Here is a 15,242-nt window from a genome sequence, read left to right as displayed (position 1 = left end):
CCTAGTGTGATGCCAACCAGTTAATCCTCTAAAGTATGCCAACTTTCCAGCCTTGAAATGGCCTAGTTAAAGGTAAGATATCAGTTGTATGTGTAGTGTTTTTGATGACCACACATCATCAAAAGGTGATGGATGAATTTACTTTGCACACTGGACACTGGAATTAGGAGCGCCGGTTCAGCCAAGGTTTTGAAATTCTTCAACTGAAGTTATGAGTAGAGAGAGAGAGAAAAGAAAAGAGAGTTAAAAACATAATCAGAGACCAAACCTCTCACATCTCCCTCCTGGCAGATGTTTCCGAAGTGTAAAAGTGAGGACTGGCAGACTGAAAAACATTTTTTGCCCCGAGGCTACCAGGCTTTTTTAAAGTCAGCCTGATTTAAGCTTTTTGGGTAGTTTTTAATGCATGTGACGGGAGTGGGTTTTTAAAAAAAAATAATATTATTTTACTATTCTTAATTTCTGTGACTTTTTAAATGGCATTGAAAGGAGCTCATGGAGTACAAACTTCATATCCCAGTTTTTTTCTAAGCGAATGATAACACAGTTTTTTCTACGTCAAGGACACGTTTGTTCTCGGCGACACGAGGACGAGAACAAAATGACGCGATTTTTGTCACGCAGCTGAAACAATGAGAACTAATTTGGCCATGCAGAGCCCTTAAGGTGTCGTGGCCCTTGAACAGTACTGTCTGTTAAAAATATAAACCATGGAAGCTGTCGAACACTTTCATAGGCCGACAGAATGAAATGAATTAAAAGCTAAACATCTTCAGCCTGAATGAGGGGGGAAGAAAACAACAAATTCATTGATTAGAGGAATGATTTTATCTGAATGAAAGGTTTTGTTGTAGTGGAACAGTTTTCTCTAAAAAGAAGTCTGAGTCTGTGTTTATTTATAGTTCGAGTCTCAAGTCCCTTAAGTAATCAGAATGGCTGAGTGATTTATTGGATCCGGTTAACGTCATTATTCACCAGAGCCCCCATGGTTCAGCCATACACTCGGATATTAATGCAAATTTCATTTCCAAGATTCTCCAGGCATAGAGCATTTGATCCGAGCAGAAAACATGTCCAAACAAACAGCAGCTGCTTCTGCTCGACTTTTAATGCAGCATGAGATGATGGGCTGTTATGTGAATGGCGCTTGAGCATGGGGAGATGCATTTATTTTAAAATTTTTAAAAACTAATATTTAACTGTCTAACAATGCCAGCTTACAGAGTTCTTGGTGAGAATAAAAGGGTGGATGCAAAACACAAACAAGTTCAATGGAAAAAGTCAAAACATCAAAAAGCAAGAATAGGTCTGATTATAAAGAGCTAACTGAGGATGTTTAATGCTTCCTGCAGCGTTCACAGATTACTACAAAATGTGAACGTGAACCACCGTCTGCCTTTTAAAAACAAATTAGACCTTGGTCTTTAACTTTACCTCATTTGTCAGAGAAAAGAAAAAGTGTAAAGCTTTCCAAGCTCTTATTTTATTAGTCAATGGGTAAGTTTGTTTTATTTAGTCTTTTTTTTTTTTCATTTTTAATATGTGAATCAGACGTGATGTTGAGAGGACCCGCTTATACAATAACATTTTCAAGAAATTCACTAGAATATGATGTCTGGTACAGGAAGGATGTTTACAGAAAATAATACTTTGAAATGTAATATTCAAAGTATTCAAAGTCAACATTTCTTTGAAATGTTCCCTCAAAACATTTCAAAGAATATTAATTGGCCTGGTTAAAAGTCAGGTTCCAGTCAGTGTTATTCTGAACGTAAATACGGTGTGAAAACAACAACTTCTGTTTAACTGGATGTTTTCTAGGAACCAGAAGTGCTTCAATTCAACTGCAGACGTTCAGTTTCTCTCTGCTGTTTGTTGTTTCTTTGTAAGTCTCTGTCCTGCCAAGCGGTTGGGCTTTTTGTTTCTTTTTGTTTGTTTGTTTTTTACAGTTTAACTGGTAATAACTCCCGTAGAGAGAATGTCTCTAATGTCTTTAATCAGCTGTGAGAAAATGTTAAAGTTTCAATCTACAGCAGAGGTTGATGCGAGTTGGTGGAAAGAACAAAAAGACAGAAAGAGTCACAAATTGGGCCCCTCGTTGTGTGCTGCAGTAAAATACCGGACGTAAACGTAAACACAAGGCTCTATTTTAAGAGCCACCAGGGATTCAAACGGTTTCAAACTCAACAATTTGAGTTAGTATTTTTATAATATTTGGTCCTGTGTTTGTTTTGCTTTGTGACGCAGAGACCAAATGATCGAAAATGAACTTGTGTCATTTTGTACTGCGTAGTTTTCAACGTAAGTAAAGTGCTTCATACTTTTTCTCTGATATATTTTCTGAACTGTACTTTGTTCATTGTTTTATGTTTTTAATCAAAGTGTGTAGCTCTCATATCCTGCCTGAGCACGTCTTGCTATCTTACAGGCTCCTGACTGCAGAGATGGTTTGTAAAACACACATTTCTCTTTTTCTCCTCCCTGCTTTTAGACTTTTTCTTTCCTTTATGTGCTTCAGAGTTATCTTTGAGAAATGTTTAATATTCGACCTCTTGTTCCAGCCTAATTGTGAATTCTCTGTAGATCTACCTTTCTGTGCCATTGTTTTCATCATCTTTATATTAATTGATCATGTCATCCACATAAAATTCATTTCATCTTTGGGACAGTTTGGTTAAAGGCCCAGAAGCTAGCCTTCACATTTTAACTGCTGATGCACAGCAACTGACTACAAATATCAAGGAGCTCTGATGAGGAAAAATGAGTTAATATTGAATTTCAATCAGCGTTAAAGATGCCGTATGTGACTTTCAGAAAATAAATGTTGTTCTTTCTTACATATTTTGTTAAAACTCTCAGCATGTTGTGACAGTTTGTTATGAGGCAGGTAATCTGAAAAGATCGATCTCCACCCCCTTCCTGAGCTGCCAACTGAAGAAGTTCCTTTCTCCAGACCAAAAACAACCAATCAGAGCCAGGAGGAGGGTCTTAGTGCTGTCAATCAACTTGGTGTATTTGCTGCAAAATGTGATAATAGGCAAGAAGGACTTTAGTTACAGGAATAGTGCTCATCTGCTGTCATTGGTTGCTAAGCTAACTAATCTCAGCTGATGGGGAGGTGTCTTGTTGAAGAAGTGTGATTGACAGCGCTAAGACCCGCCTCCTGGCTCTGGTTGGCTGTCTCTAGTTAGCACTGGGAGAAAACAAAAGAACTTGATTCTTTTTGGGGTTTTTCACAGATTCTCAGTTTTATACCATATTGTCAAAACATAGTGACAGTTTCAACAAATATTTATTTATTTATTTTTTATTTTGTGCAAAAGTTACATACTACAGCTTTAGGAAAAGAAAATTATGGTTAGAGTGAATAAACTGTGCATACATCCAAATTCACATGCAAGACCCCATTTTGCTCTCATGTGCACCTCCCAAAGGACCTCATTACTATGACTGGCTTCAGGACCCTGTGCTGATCCAGACACTCCTCCTCGTATGAATTTGCATCTTAAGCAAATAGAGTCCCACAAATGCGGCGGACGCCCCGTGTTTGTTGGGCCCGGACGTCTTGATTAGCTTCGCGAAGCGGCCGGAGCTAATGGAGGGTGAGGAGACGAGAACAGTGAGGAGAGCAGGAAGAAGAAAGGAGGAGCGGAGCACGCATGGTCAGAGAGGGCATACGTGAGCTAAATAGCTGACTCTGCAACTGTAAGTCAGAGAGAGGGAGGCGAAGGAAGGGTGAGTCACGCTGCTGTGTGATGAGGTACAGTGTAAGGACAGTGGATTTTTCCTGCTTCTTCCTGAGGGGCTGTGGAGGGATGCGCTCTCTGTGGCTGGACGTTGACTGAGCTGTAGCATTTAGCCTGTCCAGCGTTTTAACTGCATTTCCTTTTAAGACTGAGCCATCCACTCAGTGGCACAGTTTTTAGCCAAATGCATCACAGTAATCTTATTACATGTGCAGAGCAGCCTTGAACCCACTGAGTTTTCCATGAAATCGAGCTTCGTTCTGAAGGGATCTGCTCCCATTAAGGGTTGGTCGCGAAAGTCCGTTTTCACGTAATGTTTAATCTTCTGAAGTATTTACATTTGTGCTATTTTTGCACAATTTTTCACATGAAATATTCAGTTATCAAACAACAGGGAGTTTTGTAAATTTTAAACAAACACAGCTAGGGAATGACATTTTATTTGTTAGTCATAACATATTTGGCTAATAAATGTGTCAAAATGACTAACAACTTTGTTAGTCAAAGAAACATGACTAACATCATGATGGAGTTGGTGCACACAGTTAATTTTTGTCCTGTCTTATTGCTCAACTGTCTTGTGACAATTAAGACGGGCATTTGGATAGATTCATATATAAATGGATTTAACACATGCAAACACATTTACAAAGTACACACACCGATTCCAGGTGGAAACTGGAATGGAACCCACAACCTTCCGGTTGACAGACAACAACTCTACCCACTGAGACACAGTCGCCTACTATAAACGCTGAATGAATTGTAATTTCAATCTGCACAATTCTATGGTTAATGAAAAAGCAGCTATTGAAACAGCACTATCTACCTGGAGTATCATTGCCGGCCAGGATCATTCCTTCATGATCACAGAGTATTGATCGTGTGATGGCCGCTTCCAGCAGGGTAAAAGCATCATCTCCAACTTCCTATCGTAGCCATATTTTTTCATGGAATAGAACAATGAGTTCAGAGCTTTCCAGTGGCTGACCTGCACAGTCAGCAGATCCCAAACTGAAAAAGCCGATTTTGAAATGTGGTTGAACAGGAGACTCAAATCATCAACGAATGGCCAACAGCTCTGTGGATAAGATGAGTTGCAACATGGACCAACATTTCTGAAGAATGTCCGACACTTTGTGAAAACCTCTGCCTTGAAGAATTACGGTGTTTCTGAAAGCAAACAGTACCCTGTACTGGCAAAGTGTACCTAATATTCACATTTTTTTCTCTGTTTGCTCATCTCTTTTCTCCCCCCAATAAGCAGAAATAAAGACCAAAATTTCACCTAAAAGTTGAAAGATGCCTACATTCAAATCTTCAGCTGAACAAACAACTACCTTAAGATCTGTTCGGTTTTTGAGCAACTGTTTTGCACAACCAGCTCATCCAGAATCCTTTGGGAAAGGCTTCTTTTCAAAAACTTTGGCAACAATGAACGTGTCTGAAAACATCTTCTGTTGACACCTAGAAGTTCCTTGTACCTGTCTGCAAGTTGCTCCTGTCACTCATCAGAAACCCTCTGTGCTCCAAGGGCAACTGCGGTCATAATTTGTTTTTCTCCATAGAATAATGATATCTTTTATTTCCCCGTGTTTTGTAGTGTTTGATGTGCACCTCCAATTTTTGTCTTGGTGTAAGACTTGAGATCTTTACCCTGAATCCTGTTTTCTGATGTTTTATTTCACACTTTCACTCTTAAACAACACTGAACATCTTCCCTTTTTATCTTTTCTTTGATGCACTCGAAGCCTCTAGTTGCAGAAGCAATAAAGCAACCTCACAGCACGGGGCAACCACAATCCTGTTTGCATGCACTTTTCATTAAGTCATATTGAAATAAATACTCTCCTTTGATTTCAACTGTCCTCTGAAACTCATTCCAAAATTATTTATTTAGCATGTATTGCCTCTTGCATTGCTTCTGATTGAGCTGCAGTGAACAGTTTTGGGACTGGGACACAGCTACTGATTGCTCCAGGTCAGCCTGAAGCAGTTGTGATGTCTGGCATAGTACTTTTTTCGCAAACTGTTCCAGATTTATTTTGCTGGGTTTTCACAAAACCAGGTGGCGCCTGGTTTTGGTTTTCCAGCTGTGTCTCATTTCCCTGATTACCCTCTGTGTATTTAATCCCACCTGTGTTCCTTGTTCCTTGTCGGGTCCTTGTCTATCTGTTTAGTGTGTCAAGCTGTCTAGAGTTCATCTAGTGCAGCGTTTCCCAATTCCAGTCCTCGGGGTCCCCCTGCCTGCATCTTTTAGGTGTTTCCCTTCTGCCACACACCTGGATTGAATCTTTGGGTGATTAACGGGCTCCTGCAGTACTTGGTGGCTGCAGAAGATGTCATGCAATCATTTGAATCAGCTGTTCTGCTATAGAGGCACATCTAAAACATGCAGGCAGGGGGGCCCCGAGGACTGGAATTGGGAACCACTGATCTAGTGCGTCTTGTCATGTCAAGTCTGCCATCAGATGTCTTATGTTTACCAGTTGGTGCCAGTTTTGAGCCTTAGCCTTCTGCTCATTCTGTGCTGCCTGGACTTTGGACTATTGTGCTCATTTACCATTAAAATCATCATTTCCTTCACGTCAACCTGAGTCCTCTGCGTCTGCCTCACCACCTCTAATCATGATGCATATTTGATATATGTATATAAGATATATGTAGCATCTGTAACTGAAACTGAAGATAACATTGTTACTTGATTGTGCTATGAAATGATACTATGTGGCTGGAAAACATAGTACTTCCCCTTTAAGAGTGGATGTTGATACGACTACAATATTGCGTGGACATTGAGGACAGCGCCTCTGTTTTGGCAGACCTGTGTGGTGGTCCCTCTTTTTTTGTTTAAAAAAAAAAAGGAAACTGCAGAGTGTGTTCCAACTACAAAGAGATCAAGAGATCAGACTCCCATGCATCCCGGGTCTGGTCTATTCTGGGGTTCTGTAGTTTTGGAGAAGGCGTTCGATTGCCTCCCTCAGAAAATCCTGTGTGTGTTCTTCTGGGAGGACGGGTGCCAGGCCTTTTAATACCTGCTGCTGTTACAAGCTCAGTTTGATTGTTTGTCCACTCCACAGTTTGAAATGACATTCACACCTGCATAAATGAAGTAGCTGATTTGAGGAAACAATCTCTGATCTATTTTAAGGAGGGAAAAGAGCTCTCTGAAAGCCTCCAAATTCTACAGGAATAATGATACAAGTCCATTTTGTTGAAGGAAGTTTTTTTTTTGTTTTGTTTTTTTTTAGGTTTAGTGGCCTTTATTTACAATAACCAGATAGGAAAAGAGGAAAGAGAGAGCAAGACATATAACAAAGGTCCAAATCTCAGGAACAAAACCCTGAGGAGTTGCACTGGTGGATAATCACCTCTGTGTTTGAGGCTATAACTCCACACCATGTGCTGCCAAACAGATTTTTAACCAATCGTATTATTGTCCTCATTTTGTCACATATTGCTATGCAGTTTTTTAGACAAACATACAAAAAAATGCAGGTCAGTTATTCCATAGTTTATGTCTAAAAAAAACACAGTGAAAACCATGTACAGTTTCCCAACATATTCAATGTGTACTGATGTTTTTAACAACAGCACCTGACGAAATGTAACATTGGTTCACAACTGTTGACTTTCTGATGGGGATTTTTTTAACGTTTTCCCAACGTAAAGCACTTTGAACGACTGTTTCTGAAATCTGTTGATTGAAAAGTTTATATTGTAGAGTCTAGTTGTAAAAAATGCGACAACCATGCAGTATTACTACTTTTTCAAGGCATTGTTTTTACATGGTGTTTGATGTTGGGGACTCAGAGCAGCTCAGATCTTACAAGAAACACTCAACTTTCAGTCTGAATTGGTGTGACAAAGAGGCACATTTCATTTTTAACACACAGCTTTTTTTTTTTTTTTTCCGATGTGGCAAGTTTACAGACGTAGATACAGAACATCCACAGCTTGAAACTCATGTGTGTGTGTGTGTGTGTGTACATTTTGAATTTCGCACATTCGAATGTGTCCCCTTCTTGAGAGTGTTCTTGGTGACGAACCAAGATGCTTAGCGTTCTGTAACGCACCCCAACACTTGCGTCTCGCTGCTCTCTTTCGTCTTTTCTGACTCCAACTGCCCGGTCATTCAGGCTGGGTTCTAACGGACGAGTTGGGAATTTAATGCAATTTGTAGGGGAAGAAGTCAGAGAGGAATGAATGATATATTGACTTCCTTATAAGAGCAAGGCTAGTGTGGTAATCTCATTTCGGGATGCTGTGATGAGATTCTAGCCTGTTTTCCCTCGGAGATGATGTGACTTTGGTCTTGACAACATCACGATGCTACTGCTGCTGCTGGTGTGTGTGTGCGTGTGTGTGTGTGTGTGTGTGTGTGTGTACTAATTTCTGTAGCATATTAAGGACCTTCTCTGCTATAAATATCTAAATACCCATGGGCCTTATAGGGCCAAAGCCTGGTCTTAATATGGTGGACCCTATTTTAAGACTAAGGTTCAGGTTAGAGATGAATGCAGTCTCTAAAATGAATGGAAGACAAAACAAAGTCATAAAATAGGTGGAAATATAATTTTGTGTGTTGTGCTCTCTGCCTGCTTTATGATAGTACTTTGATTTGATCTGGAATCTCAGCTAAAAACAGCCTCTCTCTATTTTCATGTACGTAGATAAAATCTGCTGCTATCTGAAGTAACTCTTTACTCCCTGAAGCTCCTCTAGAAACAATCTGCAGATTACTGCTGATTATTTTTAGATGATGACATAGACTATGTTTAGAATAACCAAGATGTGTTCATGAATGTAGTGAATCTCAGCATCTCAGATACAGATGAATGCAGTATAAATATATATAATAGTAAAGGAGAAGTGAATGAAGAAAGTCAGTGACTTAAAGCTATCTGCTGGGTTTCATTAGAAAATGTTCTTTTAGCCAGTTTGAAAAATTAACTGAACTTGACTCACGATAAGTCAAGTTGACATTATTGATTTTGATTAGATACATAATCAATATCAATAAATACAACATTTGATACGATGTTCAATGTTCAATAGAATATTCACTGAACTCCGATCCAGACCCACACAGCATTCTGGGAAATGTAGGCACATGAAAGACTTAAACTGCTCATTTTCTCAGGGCCAGCTAAACACTGTTAGTGACATCTGTTAACTCATTCACTCTTTGGTTACCTAGCAACAACCTGTGGAGTAAGTTGAGCAGCAGCAGTTTCAGATTTCTCCATCATGACTCATAACTGCTTAAAAATAAAAAACAACGCCGTAAAGTGAAATCCGTGAATAAAACAGGAAAGGTCGCACCCCCACATTGGGAGTATTTCAAATATTTAAAACCAAAAACCAATCAATACTTATCGGTATCGATTGATACAAGATGCTTATATCGTGATAAGTTTTTCAGACATGTCATCCAGCCCTAGGTTGAGATACATTTTAACTTGACTTTCAGAACAGTCGTTTTCCATTTTCTCACCGTTTGACAGAACTGCCAAGTCTGAATGATTTGGATTGTGTCCTTCCGCGAGTCGGGTCTAAAGGTCAAACCGAGTCGGGTCTAAAGGTCAGCTTGCCCATACACAATCATTCAGTTAAAAAAAACACCTTTTCAACAGCACTGAGTTTGTGATGCCCCCTAAAAAACATTCAGCTTGTATCCCTTAAGCTCTGTTGTGTCCAACGTAAAAGCATAATTTTCATATGGAAATCCCATTTGCAGCAAAGCTTTAACATTCAAGCATTGTTACATTTGCCTTCAAATGTAACAATGGACATCATGATAAAGAAATTCAGTGCATCTCTTTTCTACATGACATGATGGCTGAACATTTCCATTATGAAATGCTTGCTTGTAGTGATATAAACACACCATTTGGAGCTTTCAGATAACTAGGAATTAAACTCAAGGATGAACCAAATTTGTGGAGGCCCACAGTTCTCTTCCAAATATATAAATTGATTCATTTTGATTTTCCGATGTCAAAGGAAAAAGTGTGTTTGGAGTTTTGCTTTAATACACACAGGATCAGGTTGGTTTTCATTTAATGCTAACATTGTGATTAAGATATCAGAACATCACAAAACCATGACATTATTATCTAGGCCTCCATTTTTTAATGCATCTTAAGGGCAACACAACTTTAAAGAGTAGCATTGCTGCACATTTTCTCACCTCTGTTAAATGGCACCTTCAATGAAAAAGAACAGATTTTAGTGGATTTTAACCAAATGCAGTTTTTGTTAAGTAGGTGGAATAGTCTTTCAAAGGAAACATAAATTACTTGAAATGATACTCTTCTATCATTATTATTTTTCAAATTCATCTTATGCTGTCAGTGCCTTCAAATCTGAATGACTTGTCCTTAAGTATATGTAAGCATTTCAACTGAAATACAGAGAAAGAAAAATGTATTCTCATCATTCTGGTACGAACATGTTACGTCCACAAAGGGCACAACATTTTTGAGGACATGAAGGCAAAAATGAGGATTCAAAAAGTAATTTTTTTTTTCAATCTCTCTTGACCTTTTCTTTTGGTTCAGCTTCTTTTGATTTCCTGTGAAGGAAAAGAGAGAATTAAATGCTCAGTTTCCCCATGTCCCAAATAAAAAAAGAAAACAAAAATCCCAAAGTATAAACAGAAAGTTGGACCTGGTGAGTCAATCAAAAAGAACAAAACGGTACAGCAGGGGGCCAACCCTATGCAGGGCCGTCGAAGCCCCTGCTAGTACCGGACTACAGGAAAAAAGAAACTACTGCAAAGGGAAAATCGAAAACAGGACAACCGGTCCCACCAGGTCAAAATCACAACAAAAAAAACAGCAAACAAACAATCGGCTAACAAGAACTACCGTGTGGGAGGCTGGAGACGTGCGCACCGCGGCAGAACGCAACCTCGGTGGTTGTTGGGAGTGGGCGTCGCCCTTTACCTGGCGCAACCCAGCCTATTTATAGGCGGTCCAACAGAGTCACAAATTAAAGGGACCAATTTACAAAAAAGAATTATCCAAACTCCAAAGTATATTAAACAACAAAAAATCATACAACTAAGGTCAATACAAAACAATTCAAGAGAAAAAATAGACAGAAATAAATACAATGTGCCGAGAGCACATAACAAATATATAGATATAAATAAAGTAAAAACTGAACTAAAAAAGTTCAAGTTTAGTCAGATTTGATGTGAAAGAGAGGACAAAGAGATGTGCATGGAAATATCTCGTTTCAAACTGACTGAAGGTCAGAAATGTGAAGTTTGTAGGAATTGTCAAGAAATCGCTCAAAAGATTAGTACTACTAAAAACAAATATTTCTTCACGCTCTAAAAGCATCATGTTTCCTTTTCCTGTTTTCCTGCCATGCAACATGCACTGAAGCTAAATGGATTTAGCTTTGCTTTTATTTTTGCTCTGCTCTGTCAGTTTTACATTCAAGCATCCTTTTTCACCAAGCCTGTGAAAACAGCAGCCTATGTCACATCTCCAAGCAACTAGTAATTATGTGCATAACTGGTATTTTTAGATGTTTGACAAAGTTGCTTGAATTATGTTTCTAGTTTGGTTTCACTGCACACTGCTTATTTTTCCCCCCTGTCCTCTCCAAATCCTTTATGTTGCATTTGACTGACCTGTATTGATACTATACTTGGTCCTTATCTTTGCTTAATTTGATCCAGTGTGGAGAAGAGCTGGGGATAACGCCACATGACACTGGCTTAAGGCAAGTCACACCCAGGGCATGTCCCGAGTCCATCCCAGGACTAACATGGAGGTGGATACACCATACTCACACGCACAGATACAGCCACTTCAGAAAAACCAATTACCACCCATCAGGACATAAAACCGCCCCAGTCAGCAGCAGACTCTTGCTGTGAGGTGATGTTGCTAATAGCTATGCCACCACATTGCCGACTGCTTCTGTGTGTGTTTGTGTATCAGTGTTTCGTACAACAGAATTTAATTCTGAGTTTAAATTGTAGTTAAAGCTAAATCCTATGACGCAGGTCTGTCATGATAACACATTTTGCTGGATGGTAAATTGTCCCAGACATTATCGCGATAAGCGATAATATTGTTGTTTTTGAGACCGTTTTGAGCAAGTGCAGATGAATATGAGAAAAAGAGACGTTACATGGTGCAAATTACTCTGAGAAAATACAATAAACTGTTGGAATTGTCTTCCAACAATTCCATCCAAACTTAACAAATGAAGTTTACTTCATTCGTTAAGGGATAATTCACTAGCCAAACAGAAGTGATTGTCTGAACACAGCTGTGGTTGATTAGCTAATATCTACACCTGCTCTATTGATGACCTGTCAGGGTCACCTTTTTATTTTAATTGAACCAAAACACACTGAATTCTGCAGCATGATTACTTGTTAAGGTTGTCAAAGTCAAGTTAGCATAACCAACCTACTCCCCTCCCCCTATATTATTTTGATAAAAACTTTTTCCTTTTTTTTTCTAGTTTGGTGTTGACAATTAGCAGCAAAGCACTGCGTCCCTTTTTCTTTTGAACAACACATATACATTTAATATTTCGTGCGCTATGTTGAAAACTTCACAGCTAAAACCAATGGAAGTCATTGCAGTTTTTTGCTGGATCTTGCGTGTCTGACATGTTATAACTTTTCTACATCACTGTTGTCTATTTAAACTTTCTATGCTGTTTTTTTAATCTCTTCCCAGACTAAGTAGGGCTATTCTTTATTTTCAGACCAAAAGTATTGATATAAGGGTCAGTCTCTAAACCATCTCTGGCTGTCAGTATTTTTAATGGTTCATGCTCAGGATGATGGATTACTGGAAGTTCAACGATGCAGCAGGGCTTTCCTAGCTCACATTGATTTTATTGTAGTGTTAATAGGAGTAAAATGGGATATATTTAATTGATCTTTACGGAATCAACCAGATTGATTTGGACCTGTTTGCCTTGTAAAGTGACCATCCTGATCTCTATAAATAAACTGAAATGAAGTGTGCTGCTCCCTTTGTTGGCCCCTTGATGATGATTGCCATCTCGCCCAAATTTACAGCACTTCTTACTCAGTGACTGCCAGGAAAGCCTCCATCTCCCACCTGCCCACAGGTCTAAGCAACGATGCAAACTGGCTGGGTGAGAAAGGAGGTCTGCTGATGAGATTTCGTGATATGAATGAAAGCCCAGTACCTGCAGCTGAGATTGTTTCGTCAACTTCTGTTTAAGGTCAAGAAAGATATATAATATAATATAATATCAGATTAATTTAATGACTCGTGGCTTGACATTTTTAGCTTGTCACCTCTTTTACAGCGTAATCCTATTATACTGATTTGGACTTTAAGCAGAAAAATAACTTGAAGTAGATTAATATCTTCCAGCAATTCCATCCAACCCGAGACTGAAAGACCTTTCTGCCATTGCGTCCTAGTTAAAGTCCTCCTTATTATCTTCTTCTGCAGAAAAGCCATTTTGAAATGTAATTTTGGTAACATTTTCTCGTTTCCCTGCTTCACAGGGTGCAGCTCTGCCTGTTCAAGCTCTGCAACGACAGAAACAGTTCAGAGCAGTTGACAGCGCCGCTTGTTTGTCGTTACCCATGATTCTGCAGGTTGTCATGGTAATGTAAGTCTGTGGGAGACCTAGGGGGGATAGAGAAATAAGGATAGGAGCTCATCTAACACGGTGCAAGTGTGATACGTTTAGAGACTGTTGGTCTCATCTTTGCCTTTCTTTGAAGCTTTTTATCTGCCCTTACTGTCAGAGGATACAGACTGATATGTGAAACGTGGAAAAACAGCTTGGAGGGATCCTTTTTTTTTTTTTTTTCTTCTTTTTAAATGAGACAAATCCAATCTGATGTTGTGCAGCAGCGGCGGGCCGTCAGGGCCTGTGAGGATTTCCCTGCAGGTCTAAACAATATCAGAATTCCACCTTATTTATAATGTTTGTTCAATTACATGTTATTAATTTACTTCCAATAATCTTGTCTTATTTTTTGTAATGTTTCTCTTGGATGCCCTGCTTCCCATACTTGCCTGTGTGGATGTTTGGTGTTTTGTTCAGTCAGGTTTCAGTCTGTATGTGTTGCCAGGGGCAGCCTAATCTGCCCAGGGCCTTCAGAATCCATAGAGCAGGCCTTTATTGACTAATCGATAGAGCAGTGGAACGGCTTTCAAATCCCACTCACAGATCATGCTAGAAGGCCGACAATGTTTTGTCAGAAGTTTCCCGCCCACTGATTGGACGGCTAGAACAACCATTTTGTCCGTAAGTTTAGCCAGCACACGTCCCCAGCAACCTGTGCTGCTTACATGAGAGTTTATGAGTTTCTAGGCCCACATTGGCCTACAAATTTGCTTGGTCTCGAGAATGATTAAAAGTCACTTTCAAGACGGACTTTTTCCAAAGATCTGGACATCATAAAGCGAGGCCGATCTCAGCCGTTGTTTCTGGAAAAGTGTTTAAATTATGTGCGGTACCACTGGCTTACTACCTCTGAGTAGCATTGTAAGTTATATTGCTGGGAATGTCGGCTATTTGCTTCGGATCAATTTGATGTTTGGAGTTACAAAGGGTGAGTTGTCCGACCAAGGCAGCAGGGGAAAACATCAAGCCATGGCGGAGATCTTGGAGGCTGTGGGGCTTTTAAGAACAATTGGGAGAAGCCAGTGTGGATCTCCAGCTCTGGTCATGACTACTCCTACATCCACTGCATCCGGATATTCTCTCTTACCGAGCGAATGAAAACATATGCCAGGAATGCGACAGGACAGAGGACTTGTTGATGAAACTGGGGGATTCTTCAATGACAGTCATTGAAGTATTCCTGCGTAAAGAGAGGTATTGTTGTGGTTTTGTAACAGAAAAACTGTCTGGCATGCCAACTAGCCTGCGTATTCACAGCAAGCTCTGTGGTTGGGAAGGAAGTAGCACAGCAGAGAGCAAGGCGCAGAGTGGTTTTTTTCTACTTTTGTTTTTTGTTTTTAAAAGTCGTGATTGATTGGCCTGAAGACTAGTAGATATTTTAAACCAACCAAGCAATCTGTAACAGTACATTAATACTGCAGACAAAAAAAAGGCCCAAAATATAACATTTTTTATGCCAATATGCAACCTGTCAGCGTTTTTATGATGGCTAAATAGGAACATCTATCTACAAGGAGCAAGCAGGGTGTTCAGTCGAGATGAGACCAAAAATGAAATTTAGGAAACTATAGTAACATGATATTTAAACTTATTTTATCAACATACCACAGCGGGGCCAAGAACAAAAAGCTGTATTTTAGGAGAAACAACAGTAGAAACGTAGGTATAGTGGTCTACAGTAGCTGTGTTTCTATTCCAAATGGGATCAAAATTTTGTGAATATTCCATTAATTTTGAAGAAACACAATGTCATAATTGCTGTGTTTTTATCAAATAAAAATTTTTATTAAAATCACTTGAATAAGTTTGTTCACCCAATAAGGCTTTAAAAAACATGCTGCT

General features: G+C 39.3%; 1 protein-coding gene across 2 annotated transcripts in view; it reads right to left on the bottom strand.

Moving 5' to 3' along the window:
- The window catches only part of LOC122830384 (protein ELFN1-like), a 113,544-nt gene that overhangs the window by 81,548 nt on the left and 16,754 nt on the right, over positions 1–15,242 (bottom strand). The gene's annotated exons all lie outside the window — the stretch shown is intronic.

This window comes from Gambusia affinis, linkage group LG04, assembly GCF_019740435.1.
Source record: "Gambusia affinis linkage group LG04, SWU_Gaff_1.0, whole genome shotgun sequence".
NCBI lineage: Eukaryota > Metazoa > Chordata > Actinopteri > Cyprinodontiformes > Poeciliidae > Gambusia > Gambusia affinis.
The sequence above is the reverse complement of the archived record's forward strand: the minus strand, read 5'-3'. Positions and strand labels throughout refer to the sequence as shown.